The sequence below is a fragment of the Saimiri boliviensis genome, chromosome 1 (genome assembly GCF_048565385.1).
Source record: "Saimiri boliviensis isolate mSaiBol1 chromosome 1, mSaiBol1.pri, whole genome shotgun sequence".
Classification (NCBI taxonomy): Eukaryota; Metazoa; Chordata; class Mammalia; order Primates; family Cebidae; genus Saimiri; species Saimiri boliviensis.
In genome coordinates, this window is record NC_133449.1 from 33,481,873 (window position 1) to 33,497,346 (window position 15,474).

Here is a 15,474-nt window from a genome sequence, read left to right on the forward strand (position 1 = left end):
TTGCTGAGAATGATGGTTTCCAGGTTCATCCATGTCCCTATAAAGGACGTGAACTCATCGTTTTACCTTCATGTCTACCCTTATAATCACTACCCAGGTCAAGTTCTAGAGCTGTTCATTACTCCTAGAAAGTTCCTTTATGCCTTTTTCCTATTAATACCATTGTACCTCACCCTAAAAGGTAGTCCCTCTGCTGATTTCTGTGGCCATACATTAGAATGGACTGTTTCTAAGTTTCTAATAAGTGGAATTACATTACATTATAATGTGTATGTGGGCGGGATGTTCTGACTACTTTTGGTCGACATTTTTTTTTTTTTTTTTTTCAGTGTCTCAATCAGTTACTGAGGCTGGAGTGCAGTGGCACAATCTCATATCATTGCAGCCTCCACCTCCCGGGTTCAAGCAATTCTTGTGCCTCAGCCTTGTGAGTAGCTGGGACTACAGGGGCATGCCACCACATGCGGCTAATTTTTTGTCTTTGAGTAGAGACGTGGTTTTACCACGTTGCCCAGGCTGGTCTCAAACTCCTGAACTCAGGCAATCCACCTGCCTTGGCCTCCCAAAGTGCCAGGATAACAGGCATGAGCCACTGCACCCGGTCCAATATTTATTTTTTAATTCATTCATATTATTGACTGTATCTATTCATTTAAAATGGATTTAAATTCTATTTTTATGTATACTTTTAATTTTTCCAACTCAAATGTCCCAGTTGTTTTATTCATATTTGTTTGGTAATGTAAGTGTTTCAGGCCATAGATTTTCCTTGCCTGCAGTGCTAGTTTTCCCTGTAGATTTTAGTGAGTGTTGCTTTCATGCTCATGGTTTCTAATTCCTCTGCTGTTGCCCTTTAATTTACACTTTGACCCACAAATTGTATAGAAGAATCTATCTCAAAAATTTGCAAGCATCTGGGTTTTTAATTTCTCTATTTTGGATTTCTAATTTTATTGCACTGATTATAATAAGAAAATTTGTTTGTGCTATTTTCATTAAAATTATATTAAAATTTCCTTTACTGTATACTATAATATATAATCATTCAAAAATGTTCTCTGGTACTTTAGAGAGCAGTTTTGGTCTTTTTAAAGAGTTCATGGAATATTTACAAAGATGGATTACAGGATAGACCACAAAAGTTGAACTCTATAATTCACAAAGATAATAATGCGTTTTTCCTCTCAATCTGTGGCATTATTCCATTTTCTTCTGGCATTTAATATTGCCAAAAAGTATGAGTTTAGCTTGATTTTTCTTCTTTTGTAGATTCTGTTTCTTCTGCTTAATTACTTGTAGACTTTTTCTTTGACATTCAATAGCATGACTATGTTTCTGTTTCAATGGTTTGTTAATAATTTTACTTGCATAGTGTGAGCCCTTTCAATCTGTGCATTCCTATCTTCTTTTATTTCAGAAAAATGATTTTCTATTATAACTATATTTTTTTCCTTTTCACTTACACCACTTTTTTCTCTAGGACTGCAATTCAGATGTTAGATGTCCATTATCTTTATTTCATGCCTGTCATCTTTATCTCTAATTACTTTTATACATTTTTCTTTTCCGTTTGCATTCTGTGTTTTTCCTCTACCCAGTCCTTCTTATCACTGACTATTTTTGCTAATATGGATTTCTTACTGCTACCATTGTGGTTTTCACAATGTAATGTCTTATTAATCTTTTTTTCTTTTCATTTTCTTCTATTGTCTTATTTCTTAGTTGATCTCATGAATCTGAATCTCTTCTTTGATGTCAATTTTTGTAAAGTCTGTATCCTCTGTAATTTTTTTGCAATACTTTAAAAAGGTCTAATCTATATAGAGTTCTGTATTACAAAGCACTGTTCTTGGAATAACTGTTCTTCCAATATATAGTCTTTATCTTGTATTTGTTTAGTGGAGTCTTTTTTTTCCCCTTCCACCTCCTTCTTGTTTTTTTTTTTCTTTCTGTTTTTGTTTTGGTATGAACTCTGCACAGGTGCCATGTTTGAAACTTCATCTTATTAATTCTTTGTGTCCGAATGCAGGCACTTCTCTTCCATCTGGGCTGTTATTTACTCAAGAAGTGGATAGTGGAATTGTGCTTCCCTTGAATGTATTCTTCTCCAGATAGATTTGCATAAAATTGTGCTACCAGACTCTAAGGTAGAAAGTTAAACTCTGTTTAGTCCTTCATGTGCTTGAAGGGCAGAGGGACAAAATAAGAAGTCTTATTTTATGTGTATTGTCTTAACATTCTTTGCAATTACATATAATGAATCCTCTGCTTTGGGACCCCTCCTCCTCAGTTTCTGTCCATTTCCTACTTTAGGTCTGTGGTTCACTCTGGCAGGAGTCTGGAACCCTGGACTCACTTTCAAGACTTTTTATTTGCTGACTTAGATAGAGTTCATTTAAATTAACCCAGCAGATGTATAGGCTTCCATTTATTGTCTTTCCTCATCTCAAGGATTTTTAATGAATAGATTGTGAGATGGAAAAAAATAAGCATAAACTGTCCCTGTCTTGCAACCACTCCTCTTAGCATGTACAGTTGTTCAATAAATATTTGTTAAATTGATCCTTGTAACTCCTCCTACTGATTGTTCACAACTCCTGCTCCATTTTCACATCCATAGAATTTTGGGGCAGACACTTTAGGGCTCTTGCTTTTTGTAAGGGAAATTTATATTCTTCCTATGGGGTGTGGAGTCAGGTGTTGGTTTCCATGCATCTTGCTTTAACTTGGTGTGAATTTTGGCGTGAACAGATACTCATTATAGTGTCTTTTATGCCATTTTCACCATTCCCTAGTTTCACCATGAGTGTGATTATCTGGCTCTATTTTTGGTTGTTGTTATCCATTTCAGTGAGTTTCTGGCAGAGGAACTAAGTAAATGTGCATTCATTCTGTCACCTTTTAGCAAAAATTCTCAAGTTGTTATTTTAAGACAAAATATAAATAACAAGACAACTGTCCTGTGGGACATATTTAAGAAACTGTTTGAGATAGCTGTCACCTCCATTTCTAAGTCTCCTTGTTGTAGTACTGTGGTGTGCTGTTTGGATTTCTGAGACTCCAGAATTCATGAGGTCCTCAATTTATGGCTAATCCACAGGGTTTTGACTCATATTCTTTTGACTTTTGGGATCCATGTTTCTATGGACACATGATTGTACTCTCAGCCTTTTTACCCAAGTTTCTGAACACCTTGAGTTTAGCTAATTTCCAAGTTGTTACTGATCTTGCTTTTAATTTCTCACCCTCCAGTTTCCAGCTTTGTATTCCCAAGTCTGAGCTTGTTTGCAGTAAGAACTTAAGCACTTTACATTTACTACTTCAAGTTCCTTTGAAGTTAGTCCAATCTTATTTCCCTACAGTTGAAGGAAAATGTATGAATTAATGAAGTTTGAATGAATGAAGGTTGTTAAATGAATAAAGATTGTTAAAAACAGATGAAACTGAGCTACTGAGATCCTGTGACATTTTTATTTAATTGATTTAATTGCACCAAAATGTCCAGAATGGTGAAAGAACAACACAGACCCAACTCTGTGTAACCCACACTATCCCATTAGTACATGTGGCTTGGAACAAAGCAAGGAGTGGAGCACATTGGAGTTACCTCTAAAGCAGTCTCATTTGTATTTAGAGCAAAGGTGCGGTGGGTATGTAGAGTGAAAAAGAGGGTCGTGGCTCAGTGCCTGGATTTTCTTCAAGGATTTGCTAATGCCTTAATCAGTGATTATAAGTCAACCATTAACTTGGCTATTCAGTGCTTCTGATTATCTGTTTATGGAATTGGAAACTTTATCCATCATGATTTTTGTAGCCTAATAGATGTTGTGATGATTGATGAAACAATGTAAACTCACCAGATGTCCTCATCTATGAAGAAAGCCTGGGGTTCTACATACTTGGCTAGGATTTCTAATTGTTCACTTTAGTCTTGGATCAGGATTTCAGTAGCCTGCTGGTAATTGGTCCAAAAGGAAGTTTCAACTTTTGCAGATTTGGAGAATGCTAGGGAATAAACATTTAAAGGTTTAAGTTATGGCTTCCTTTCAAGTTAGCATATTTTGGCCAGACTAGATTACTTTAAATAATATAAAAGATTCTATACCCTTTTAAAAATTGTTTACAATGCTCATTGTAGAATTTTTTCAATTAAAATTTTTCATAACACTCAGCAATGAGATTCTTAATTTGGAATTTCAAATGAAGTCTGAAATTATAGTCATCAAAAAATATTTTTTTTTTGAGACAGAGTCTCGTCTCACTCCATCGCCCAGGCTGGAGTACAGTGGTGCCATCTGGGCTCACTGCAGCCTCTGCTTCCTGGCTTCAAGTGACTCTCCTGCTTCAGCCTCCCAAGTAACTGTGATTATAGGCATTCACCACCATGCCCACCTAATTTTTGTATTTTTAGTAGAGACAGGGGTTTCGCCATGTTGTCCAGGCTGGTCTCAAACTCCTGATCTCAGGTGATCTGCCCACCTTGGCCTCCCAAAGTGCTGGGATTCCAGGTGTGAGCCACCAAGCTTGGCTGGTTATTAGAAATTGAAGCAACTTTATGTTTTTCTATTTGTGTATGTTTTGATTTTAAGTTGTGCTTTTAATTTTTATTTTAGGAATTCCTGTGTTAGATATTCCCTAGAATGCTCAGGATCACACTTGGCTGCTCCTTATTGTCACTCAGACCTTCGCGAGCCCCTCCTTGATAATCCATGAAAAATAGCTGCCGGTCACTCCCTTTCACTTTCTCTATTTCAATTCTGTGCATAGTGCTTATGGTCAGTGAATATTTTCCTTCCCTTCCTTTTTTCTTTCTTCCTTTCTGCACTCTACTGCAACTTCTCTCTAATTTGGGATCCTGTTCTTGTTTAGATATCTGTTTGCAGCTGCTCACAAGATAATGTGAACTCCAAGGTTTTAATAGTAGGGACCTTGTCTGTCTCTGAGTCACCTCTATTTCCAGCATCTAGATCAAGACCTAAAGTAGGTGCGTGATCAAACATTAAATGAATTAATAAGGTGTTAAGTTTGGTTTGAAGCTATCTCCCTTTGGATTTTAATTTGGCTTAATGGTTTCTCCATACATAGTGGGCTGTAACCTAACTTGATGTGTAAACAGACTGTAACCTTTTCTTTTGTAACAAGTAGCTGAGTTTCAGCCAATTACAGGCAGCCAACTCTTCACACCAGGCTCAAATAAGGCAAACACTCGGCTATAACTAATCCTGTGGTTTCTGTATCTTGCTTCCATTTTCCATAGGTCACCTTATTTTTTCTGTCCCTTAATGTTAATGGATCATGTGTCCCTTAATGTTAATGGATCAAGTTCAGAGCTCTGTAGTTGCTCTTAACTTCTGATTCTGGTGGCTGCCCGATTCACAAATTGTTTTTTGCACTATTAAACTCTATTAAATTTAATTTGTCTAAAGTTTTTCTTTTAACAGAATGAATGAATTGAAAGTTTCCTAATAGTCTATTGAACACGATATTCAAGTAATTATAATTAGGGAACATTCCATAAAGCACCATTTAATGTTTGAATGACTGTCCAAATGACTGAACTGTTACATCCTTAGGGTAGATGTGCTTCTTTGTACAGACCCTTGTGTAAGTGTTTAACCCATCCCTTCTCATTAAGAGTGTTTGCTTTTTCCAAACTCATGGCTCTTCCTGTAATCCCATTTCTATGTCTATCCTGAGCACAACCCCTGCCGTCCTTTTTTGCTTTAATTTTACCTGGGCAAATATGATTCCTTCAAAAATTGATGTGATTACATAACAGGAAGGACTAACCCCACACAATGTTTAGTTACTAAAGTATTTGTTGAGTTTTAGATGGTATTATGTTCTTTCAGCACTTTACATATTCAGGAAATAAATTCATGCTCACTATGTTTTAGGTACAGGAATATATGAGAATATATATGAAAAAAAGTTCTTATTTTTGAATGGCTAATATATTATTGGAGGAAGATAAACTTAAAAAGGCACAATCTGATGAATCCAAAAAGGTCTCATAGGACAGATGCATTGTTTCTTGAAAGTTGCATAGAAATTTGCCAGGAAGGTAAGAACAAGAAGAATATTCTCAAGAAGAGCCCAGTAGCCTCTTATGCATCAAGTTCTACTCAACTCCATGTTGCTTCTCCACTGATACTTACTTACCCTTTACCAAGTAGGTCTTAGCAGTGAGGAGGCTGCTAGCATTGTCTGGCAAATGCTGCACATTTAATACATGTTCAGTGAATAGATGAATAACTTTGCCCTTTGGGTAAAGAAATCCATTAAAAGTTTCCTTGTGGGGCATACATGAGTAATATTTTTTGTTGTTGTTGTTTTGTTTGTTTGCTTTAAAGGAGGCTCACACTGACAGCAGGGTGGAAATATCAACAGATGGGGAGAGCCTAGTCCCTGTGTGGCCTGTTGGAGACAAACAGGAAGGAGCCCATTGTTCGGCTGTCCTCAGAGCCCCTGAGCGATAGCATGTACAGCACATATGCAAGGTATGTGCGTGTATGTGTGTGTTGGGGGCAGGTTCAGGAAAAAAAAAGTAGAGATGTTTAAAGGAAGAGGCAAGGGCTATTCTATTCATGAATGATTGGGCACTGTGGCTATTCTTTCTAAGTTGCTCAGAAGTGTTCTGAAGCAAACATTCTGTGAATTTGAATCATCGGATTATTATTGTTACTCCCTGAAGTTACAACTTCTGAAATGAAATCTTTTGCTGTTTTTCCCAAGGACCTGATATTTGTCAACCTTGGCTCCTGCTTTAGGGTAATTTGGCTTATTTAAATTTTTTTTTCTTAAAGAAAAGCATTGCCAATCCTTCTTCAATAAGGATTTGTATGTGATAGAAAAGTCTCTCCCCAAGTATTTCTACTGCATTGACAAAGATTGAACTCAGGTGTCAAGGCAGATTGGAGAAGGGAGTCCTGCTCTGTTGGCTGCCTCTAAAGTTCCTCTGAGGCTAAGATGCTATGGTGGCCACTAATATATACTGTTGTGGTGCTTCCTGAATCTCAGTTGGGCAAAAACTACCCCAGAGATGTACCACATGTATTATTATTAATCTTTTTCATTAAATACGAACTTCAAATTTACTTTAAAAAGTTAGGCCTGTTCCAAACAATCACATTCATGGAATCACAGACTTTGTGTGCTGGTTGTTCCCTCCCTCTGCCCCAGCACCCCTGTGTACGAGTGTACGTAAGATGAATTTAGAACTGATAAAATGTTTATTTTGTATCAAATAAAATTAGCTTGTCTCTCTGCAATGGTACAGGACCTCCACATTGTGATATCCTGACATAGTGTATTTAAGCTTACTGAGACACACATGTCTTAGTCCTTTTGTCTTGCTATAAAGATATATCCCGGCTGGGTGCTGTGGCTCACTCCTGTAATCCCAACACTTTGGGAGCCTGAGGCAGGCGGATGGTGAGGTCAAGAGATCAAGACCATCCTGACCAACAAGGTGAAACCCTATCTCTACTAAAAATACAAAAATTAGCTGGGCATGGTGGCTGGTGCCTGTAATCCCAGCTATTTGGGAGGCTGAGGCAGGAGAATTGCTTGAACCTGGGAGGCAGAGGTTGCAGTGAGCTGAGATCATGCCACTGTACTTTAGCCTGATGACAGAGTAAAACTCTGTCTCAAGGAAAAAAAAAAAAAAAAAAAGAAAGCAATACCTCAAGCTGAGTAATATATAAAGAAAACAGGTTGATTTGGCTCATGTTCTGCAGGCTGTGCGAGAAGGGTGGTGCCAGCATCTGCTCTGGCATGGGACTCAGAAACTTCTGCTCTTGAGATGTGCAGATCACGTGTGAAGAGAGGCAACAACAGAGAGAGGAAGGAGCGGCCAGGTTCTTTTTAGCAATGAGTTTTCCTGTTAACTAAAAGAGCAAGAACTCATTCATGACTGGGAGAACAACATCAAGCCATTCATAGGGGATCCAACCCCATTACCCAACACAGACCTTAAGGCACAGCAGTGCTGGCTAAAATCCAGAAGTGCATAAAGAATAGTGGAGGTTGCTGGGCATGGTGGCTCTCACCTGTAATCTCAGCACTTTGGGAGGCCGAGGCAGGTGGATTGCCTGAGGTCAGGAGTTCAAGACCAGCCTGGCCAACGTGGTGAAACCCCATCTCTATTAAAATACAAAAAATTAGCCAGATGTGGTGGTGTGTGCCTGTAGTCCCAGCTACTCGGGAGGCTGAGGCAAGAGAATTGCTTGAACCTGGAAGGTGGAGGTTGCAGTAAGCTGAAATTGTGTCACTGCACTCCAGCCTGGGTGACAGAGCAAGACTCCATGTCAAAAAAAAAAAAATAGTGGAGGGGCCTGTACCTCCATCCACTGACTGCTGACTCAGCTGGCGCACTGAGGAAAAGTAAGAAGGTCTTAGCAAGTGAAGAGTGAAAAAGACACATTTTTCTTCCTGGGTAGTTGACATTAAGCCCAGAAAAAGGAAGTTAAGCTCTAGCTTTTGTGTGACAAAAGAAGAAACAAATACCAGAAGCTTAGAGATCTTCTGTACCCTTTTTGCCCAGACAATGCACAGCACAGGAGGTGAAGCCACAGCCCCACATGAAGTACAAGAATCAAAGAGGCCAAGGAGGGATTCATGGTGGATGAGAGAATTGTGTTTTCTCTGGAACCTTGGCCCCCGGTCTGATCTTGGCTGCTTGGGGAGTGACCAGATCTCCTGATAGCTAGGGCTTGCTTGCTCACATTGGCTGAAAGGAAGGGACATATTGGTTTATCTATGTTTATAGCTCACAGATAGGTTTATAGCTCATGAAGCATCAGGTTTCTCATTGACCAACACATTGCTCTGTTATATTTATTCAGTAATGGAGAAACTAAGGTGAAGAAGATGACTGCTTTTCACAGCAACTACAGGGGAATTCAGGATGACAGAAACGTAGTTACAGTGGCACATCAATTAATAAAACCCATGGGAAACATGCCCTTTTACAAGGAAATCATCATGTTTGAGAAAATACAAAACAAAAATGACTATAAATCACAAAGTTGCCTGTATGTGCTTTTACTTGACTTAAAAAAAACCAACCAACAAATAAAAAATCCAAACAATCAACCAAAACCCTGTTTCACAGCTTGTGTTGTCTCCTCACAGTGTGAGGTGAATAAAAAATTCTTTGAGCAAAATTTCTTTTGAGCTACCAATCTCACCTTTCTGTTACTTGCTAGCATTCTGCCCGTCTTCCCCAGCGCACACTCCCTCCTGAATCCAGTGGTCATTCCCTCCCCTGCCTTCAAGATTTAAGACCTTCTTTTATTTTTCTTCCTTACCAAAATTGAGAAAAATCTGGAACCCCAAATTATTTGTTACTGATTACTAGCTGATGGTATCTTAGCATATCTGTGAGTATGCTCCCCGGGACAGTTTTACAGATGTCAGTAGGTGGGTGGGTGCTTTTTCACCAGAAGGAAAAGGTTATTTATCAAGTAAGATTGTAAAGTTCTGGGTTGAGCAGCTTGAATGGGTGTCATTACTGCAGGACTTTGCAGAAACTTTAACATGTGAAAGTAAATTAGGAATCATAAGAAGGGTGTAGAGCATTCAGCATTTTCTTTTTTTTTTTTTTTTTTTTTTTGAGACGGAGTTTCACTCTTGTTACCCAGGCTGGAGTGCAATGGCGCGATCTCGGCTCACCGCAACCTCCGCCTCCTGGGTTCAAGCAATTCTCCTGCCTCAGCCTCCTGAGTAGCTGGGACTACAGGCACGCGCCACCATGCCCAGCTAATTTTTTGTATTTTTAGTAGAGACAGGGTTTCACCATGTTGACCAGGATGGTCTCGATCTCTCGACCTCGTGATCCACCTGCCTCGGCCTCCCAAAGTGCTGGGATTACAGGCTTGAGCCACCGTGCCCAGCGCATTCAGCATTTTCTAAACTTTGACCATGGTAACAAGTTTTGAACATCTTGAGGAACTAATTGTCTTATACACTCTGAGGAATGCTGTTTCTGCTAAAACTCTTCTAAATATATCTAAGCAATTTGTTGTCTGTAGTGGGTTGAATAGTGGCCCCCAAAAGATACATCCACATCCTAACCCCCAGTACTTGTGAATATGAGCTCAATTCAAAATGGGATTTTGCAGATGTAATGAGATTAAGACTGTCAAGATGAGATCACTCGCTTCAGGGTTGGTCCTAAATTCGATGACAGTGTTCATATAAGAGATAAGAAAGGAGGAGACACAGAGACATACAGAAAGAAGGCCATATGAAGAAGGAGGCAGATTAGAGTTATGCTGCTAAAAGCCAAGGAACACCAGGAGCCACCAGAAGCTGGAAGAGGTGGAAAGAGATTCTCTTGGAGAGTCTTCGGAGGGGACGTGGCCCTACTTATACTCTGATTTTGGACTTCTGGTCTTCAGAACTGTGAAAGAATACATTTCTCTTGTTTTTAGCTCCCTAATTTGTGGCAACTTGTGCCAATTCTAGGAAACTAAATACAACACTATCTTTAATTGTGGATTGTGCTGATTCAGGCTTTGGCCTTTCATTACTCTAAAAAGACTAGGCATCTGTGAGCAGAGGGCAGATATTTTTGAGGAGGGCAGAGCCTGATTCTACTTTTGATCACTGAAAATGAAATCTGTTTAATCTGTTTGAAGTGAGTGGCTGAGGAGCGTAGTACATGAGAAGAAATAGCCATGATTCTCTCTAAAGACAGTTCTCTTCTTTTTGCTCCTTTTCTGGTGTTTTCCTATTTTGGTGAATGGGGACTGCATCCGTTCTGTCTCTTTCACTTTCCACACTTGATCAACCACAGATCCTTATGATGTTAACTTCCAAATATTATTCCCATCCATCCTCTCATCTGCCACTTACTGTTGCGTCTGAGTCTAGGCTTCATCACCTCTTGTCTGGGCTACTGGGATTCCCTGACTAGCGTCCCTGTATTTACTCTTGCTCCTCGCCAAAATGTTGTACATGCAGCCAGAGCATGTTACATTTCTTCCACCTCCCCAGCTACCACTTAAAATACTACCATGATGTATTACTTCTTTTAGATAAAGGACAGCATTCTTAATACAGGCTACAAAGCTTGCCATGTTCTGGGCTCCACCAACTCTGCAAACTCGTTTCTTCACAGCCTGCTTCCCTCTTTTCTCTTATTTGTATCCATAGTAAATTTCTTTCAGCTCCTCAAAGACACTTTGCTCAACTTGCTATAGGGCCTTTGCTCATACTATTTCCTTTGTCTGAAACATCTTTCTCTCCTGCCCTATCACACAGTGAATTTTTACGTCTTTTTCAGATTCCAGCTCAGTCATCAGCTGCTCAAAGAAGTCTTCCCTGGATTTGATGATGATTAATTCTCCCTAGAATATGGCTCTTTCCTGAACAGTTATCACAGTTGCACTGTTACATTTATTTGTGTGATTATTGTCTACTAAACTACATGTGCATGAGAGGAGGGACCATGTCTGTTTTTGCCAATTGGCACAGAGTGAAGGTTCAGTATTTGCTGAATGAATGAATGAAAGCAAACTAAATGACTGAATGACTGATTGAACAAAATCAATGAAGTAATGAAGAGAATGAACAAAGGTTGATCAACTGAAGATGTTGAAAATTTAGTCCTTACAAGATTTGAGAATTATAAAATCTTACTTCCTCCAGAACCTTAAAGCATCAGTCATGGTTTTCAGTTACAAGTAAAAGAAACCAGCTCTTATTAATTGAAGCAGAAAGGGGATTTGCTGAAATATGGTAGTGTCTCACAGAATCTCTGATAAGGCTGGAAATCCAGGCTTGGAGACTTTGCAGCCAGCACAATTTTCACATTATGCATCAGAACAGAGCCTGTGAAGATACTGTTATTAGGCTGGTGCAAAAATAATTACGGTTTTGACATTGCTTTCAATGGCCAAAACAACAATTACTTTTGCACCAACCTGATACTATCATACCATGTTGAACAATGGATGCTGCTGATAGACTTATACCTACTGCTGCCTCTGGAAGCCACTTGCAGCTTCCATGCCTGTTGCTAATCTCACCAGAATGGCTTCTTTGCAATCCTTGCTTCTTCAGACCAGCAGCCTCCTTCCCAAAGTCTGAGGGGGAATCTGGGAAACTGAGTGTCTGGCATTTTCAGTGTCACTCTTGAGTGGTGAGGTCAGTCTTACAAGGTTGAGGAATCTCCAGCCATTGTAACAGTATGCAGATGTTGGAGAACACAAAGAATAATGGTTGTTTACTGTAGCCCACATGGCTGCACAATGTTATCATATTGTCTTTTCCCCTTATTAACATTAAACGATAAAAAAACGTACCTGTCTAGTAATGTTAGTACCCCTCATCTGGGTGGGTATGCGGTCAAGGCACAACAGTTACTATATCTAGCTCCAGAACCAGCATCTCTGGTTCCATCATGTCATGCTTCACTATTCTAGACTAAATTCTAAAGCTTACTTCTACCACAGCACCATATATGGAGAGTAGGAGTAGGAGAAAGGAAGAGGAAAGAAGAGAAAAAAGTCTCATAAATAAGTATGGGAGGCTGCAGGGCTACAAAGCTGTATTCCTTATTTCTGTAACTGACCCTAAGGACATAGTTGATACTTTGTCTTCAGCCATCTTAGCTGCTCAGCATCCTTGATCAGCATTTTCCATCTCTATCCCTGAGGGTTCTGAAACTTATCTGTGTAGGTTGCTGTTATCTTCTAGTAAAATTTACCACTGAATATGGAACTATAATAAGGTCCCTCAGGGAAACTGTCCCCATAGTGAAACAATAACACTGCTTGCCTTTGACAATCAGGATTGCTCATCCTACTCAGCACCCTAAAACTCCTTTTTTGTCTTTTCTCCTGAGGAGCCCCACATGAGATGTCTCAGCTTCCAATTCAATGGTGCTATTGTTGGGTTCCTGAGGAACATTACCTCTGAATCATCTGAGCTCATATGGATGAGATGGGAAGCAGACATTTTGAGATGAATTGTTAAGAGTAATAGAAGTGTTTTTGCCTTCTAGCTTCTTGGTTAGAATATTCATATATTTTGACTAGCAGAGAAACAACCAACCATGTATATTGATTTCTGGTTCAGAGAATATTTGTATGTTGTTGGAAAGCACCTCAGTCTCACAAACTAGCATCTAAACTGAGTCTTCAGTAGGTCATTTCACTGTTTTGTGAGGTCAGCTGCTTCTGGGTGGTGGCAGACATAGTAAGATTGGAGGATTGCCCAAATCCAGATGTTGTAGGTTGCAGTGAGCTATGATCACACCGCTGCACTCCAGCTTAAGCAGCAGAGTGACACTCTGTCTCAATTACTTAATTCCTATGAGAAATCTTGTGGGCATTGACCCACTGTCATATTTATTTTACTGCAAAGTGAGTTCTTCAGAAGTATATATGTGTTATACAGTGATGGTGACTATAGCATTTGGTAAGTCCAGGGATAAAAAAGCTACCAGAGACATTGTGATCAAGGGTAGTCAACTTAAATCCAAAATAAGTGGGAGCAAAGTAATCACAAATACCTTCCCCCTCCACGATAGAATAAATACAAGGAAATCAAAGCTGCCAGGTATCTGAGTCTTCCCCTGTGATATGATACTATAGGCAGGACTTAGTGTTAGTCTCTGTTACTAGCAAGTAAGACCCACAGATATGCAAGTGTCAGCCTTGGTGAGAGGAAGTCCATGCTATTGCATAACCTCCATTCCTATTTTCACAGTCATCCTATTCATGAACCTAATTAGCAAGCATGGGTTGGCAGGGGAAAGAGACTAACAAATAACTGTTTATAGAAAGCTTCCTTCCCGGTGGGATCTTTTTGGTCATCATTCAAATGGACAAAAATATCCTTTCATGGTGGGTCCTTTCAGATAAATCCATGTACAGACAGCTCTTTTTCAAATATCCTTTCCCCAAATCCTCCAAGGAACTCGATTCTTTCAAATTTTCACTGTCTTTTTCTCTTTTTTGAGACAATGTCTTACATGCTTGCCCAAGCAGTGGTATGATCATAACTCACTGTAGCCTTGAACTCCTGGGTTTAGGCAATCTTCCTGCCTTTGTCTCCCAAGTAGCTGGGGCTATATATAGGCCTACACCATTCTGCCTGATTGATTTTATTTTTTAAAAAACTTATTTTAGAGATGGGGTCTTGCTATACAGTCCAGGTTGGTCTTGAACTCCTGACCTCAAGTGATCTTCCTGTATTGACCTCCGAAAGTACCGGGATTACAGGCTTGAACCACAGTGCCCAGACTCTTTCACATTCTTGACAATCTAGTGGAACTATTAATCACTGCCCATGAATTGATAGAAATTCTTATTTTAGGTTTTCTCTGCTTTTCGGCAAGTGGCCCACAGGAAGAACTGCCTAAAGGTCCACCCACTGCAGCGGTCTACATCTGGTGCTAGCAGGTTAGATAGAAGTATCTGTAAGTCAGGTTTAAAATGTCCACTTGGTCAACTGGCCATAGCGAACTTCTTGCCAAGCTCTGAAAGTCTGTAGATGGAAAGAACATAAGATAGCCTGTAGGAGTAAGGTTTCTGCAGTAGATACACCATGAGTGTGAACCACCTACTTATGCCTTCAGGACATTCTCAAGCCTGATTTTATACATACTGTGTCCATTTGAAAATGGAGTGCTGCTGGGCACACCTGTATTTATGGATTGTTTAAATCAGTTTCCATATCTCCTGATTTCCTATGATACATCATCCAGTCTCTCCAAGGGCTAAATAGCAGTCAAGAGCTGTTTCTTGAAATGAGAATAGTTATTTTACAAATAGTACATGATTTTACTATGAAATCCGTGAGACCACTTTTCCCGTTGGGGGTAACTGTAAGGTCCTTACAATGTTCTATTCTTCTGCAGACAATTCAAGCATGGTTGAATCCTCTAGGTCAGAATTCCAGTGAGGCCCTAGGCTCTACTCACTGCAGTCTCTGGGAGCTTCCAGTAAATGTCGTAGAATCAGACAGAGTACAAGGCCTTTTTTCTTCCCTCCTTTTTTCCCCTTTGCTTTTCTACTATCCTTCCTTCTGGCCCTCATTTATTGAGTTACCTTTACTCCAGTCTGTCTTGCCTGACTACAGAAAGACTCTGCCTCTCACTTCTCAAATGTAATGCAATCCCTGCCCTTTTCTCCCTATACCCCAAGACTCTCAGCTGTAACTTTTAAAATTCTGGCACTTTTGACATTATAATAGTTAGCACTTAGTTCATTTTTTAGTAATGTAACTCTTCCTTATTCTGGAGTCCTGGAGCACATCACTAACTCTCCTACATCATCTGACCTTTGTCAGAAACTTTCTAAGTGGAAGAAATGTGTTGAAGCCACATGTCCTCTTCGTTAATGGAAGTGTCACATCTTAAGCTGAATTGCCTTGGGATCTGGGTTGCTGCTGAAACTGGGTGTTGGGACACATAATAACTGCAGGGAACCAGGATTTCAGACTTATTTTTATTTGGGAGAT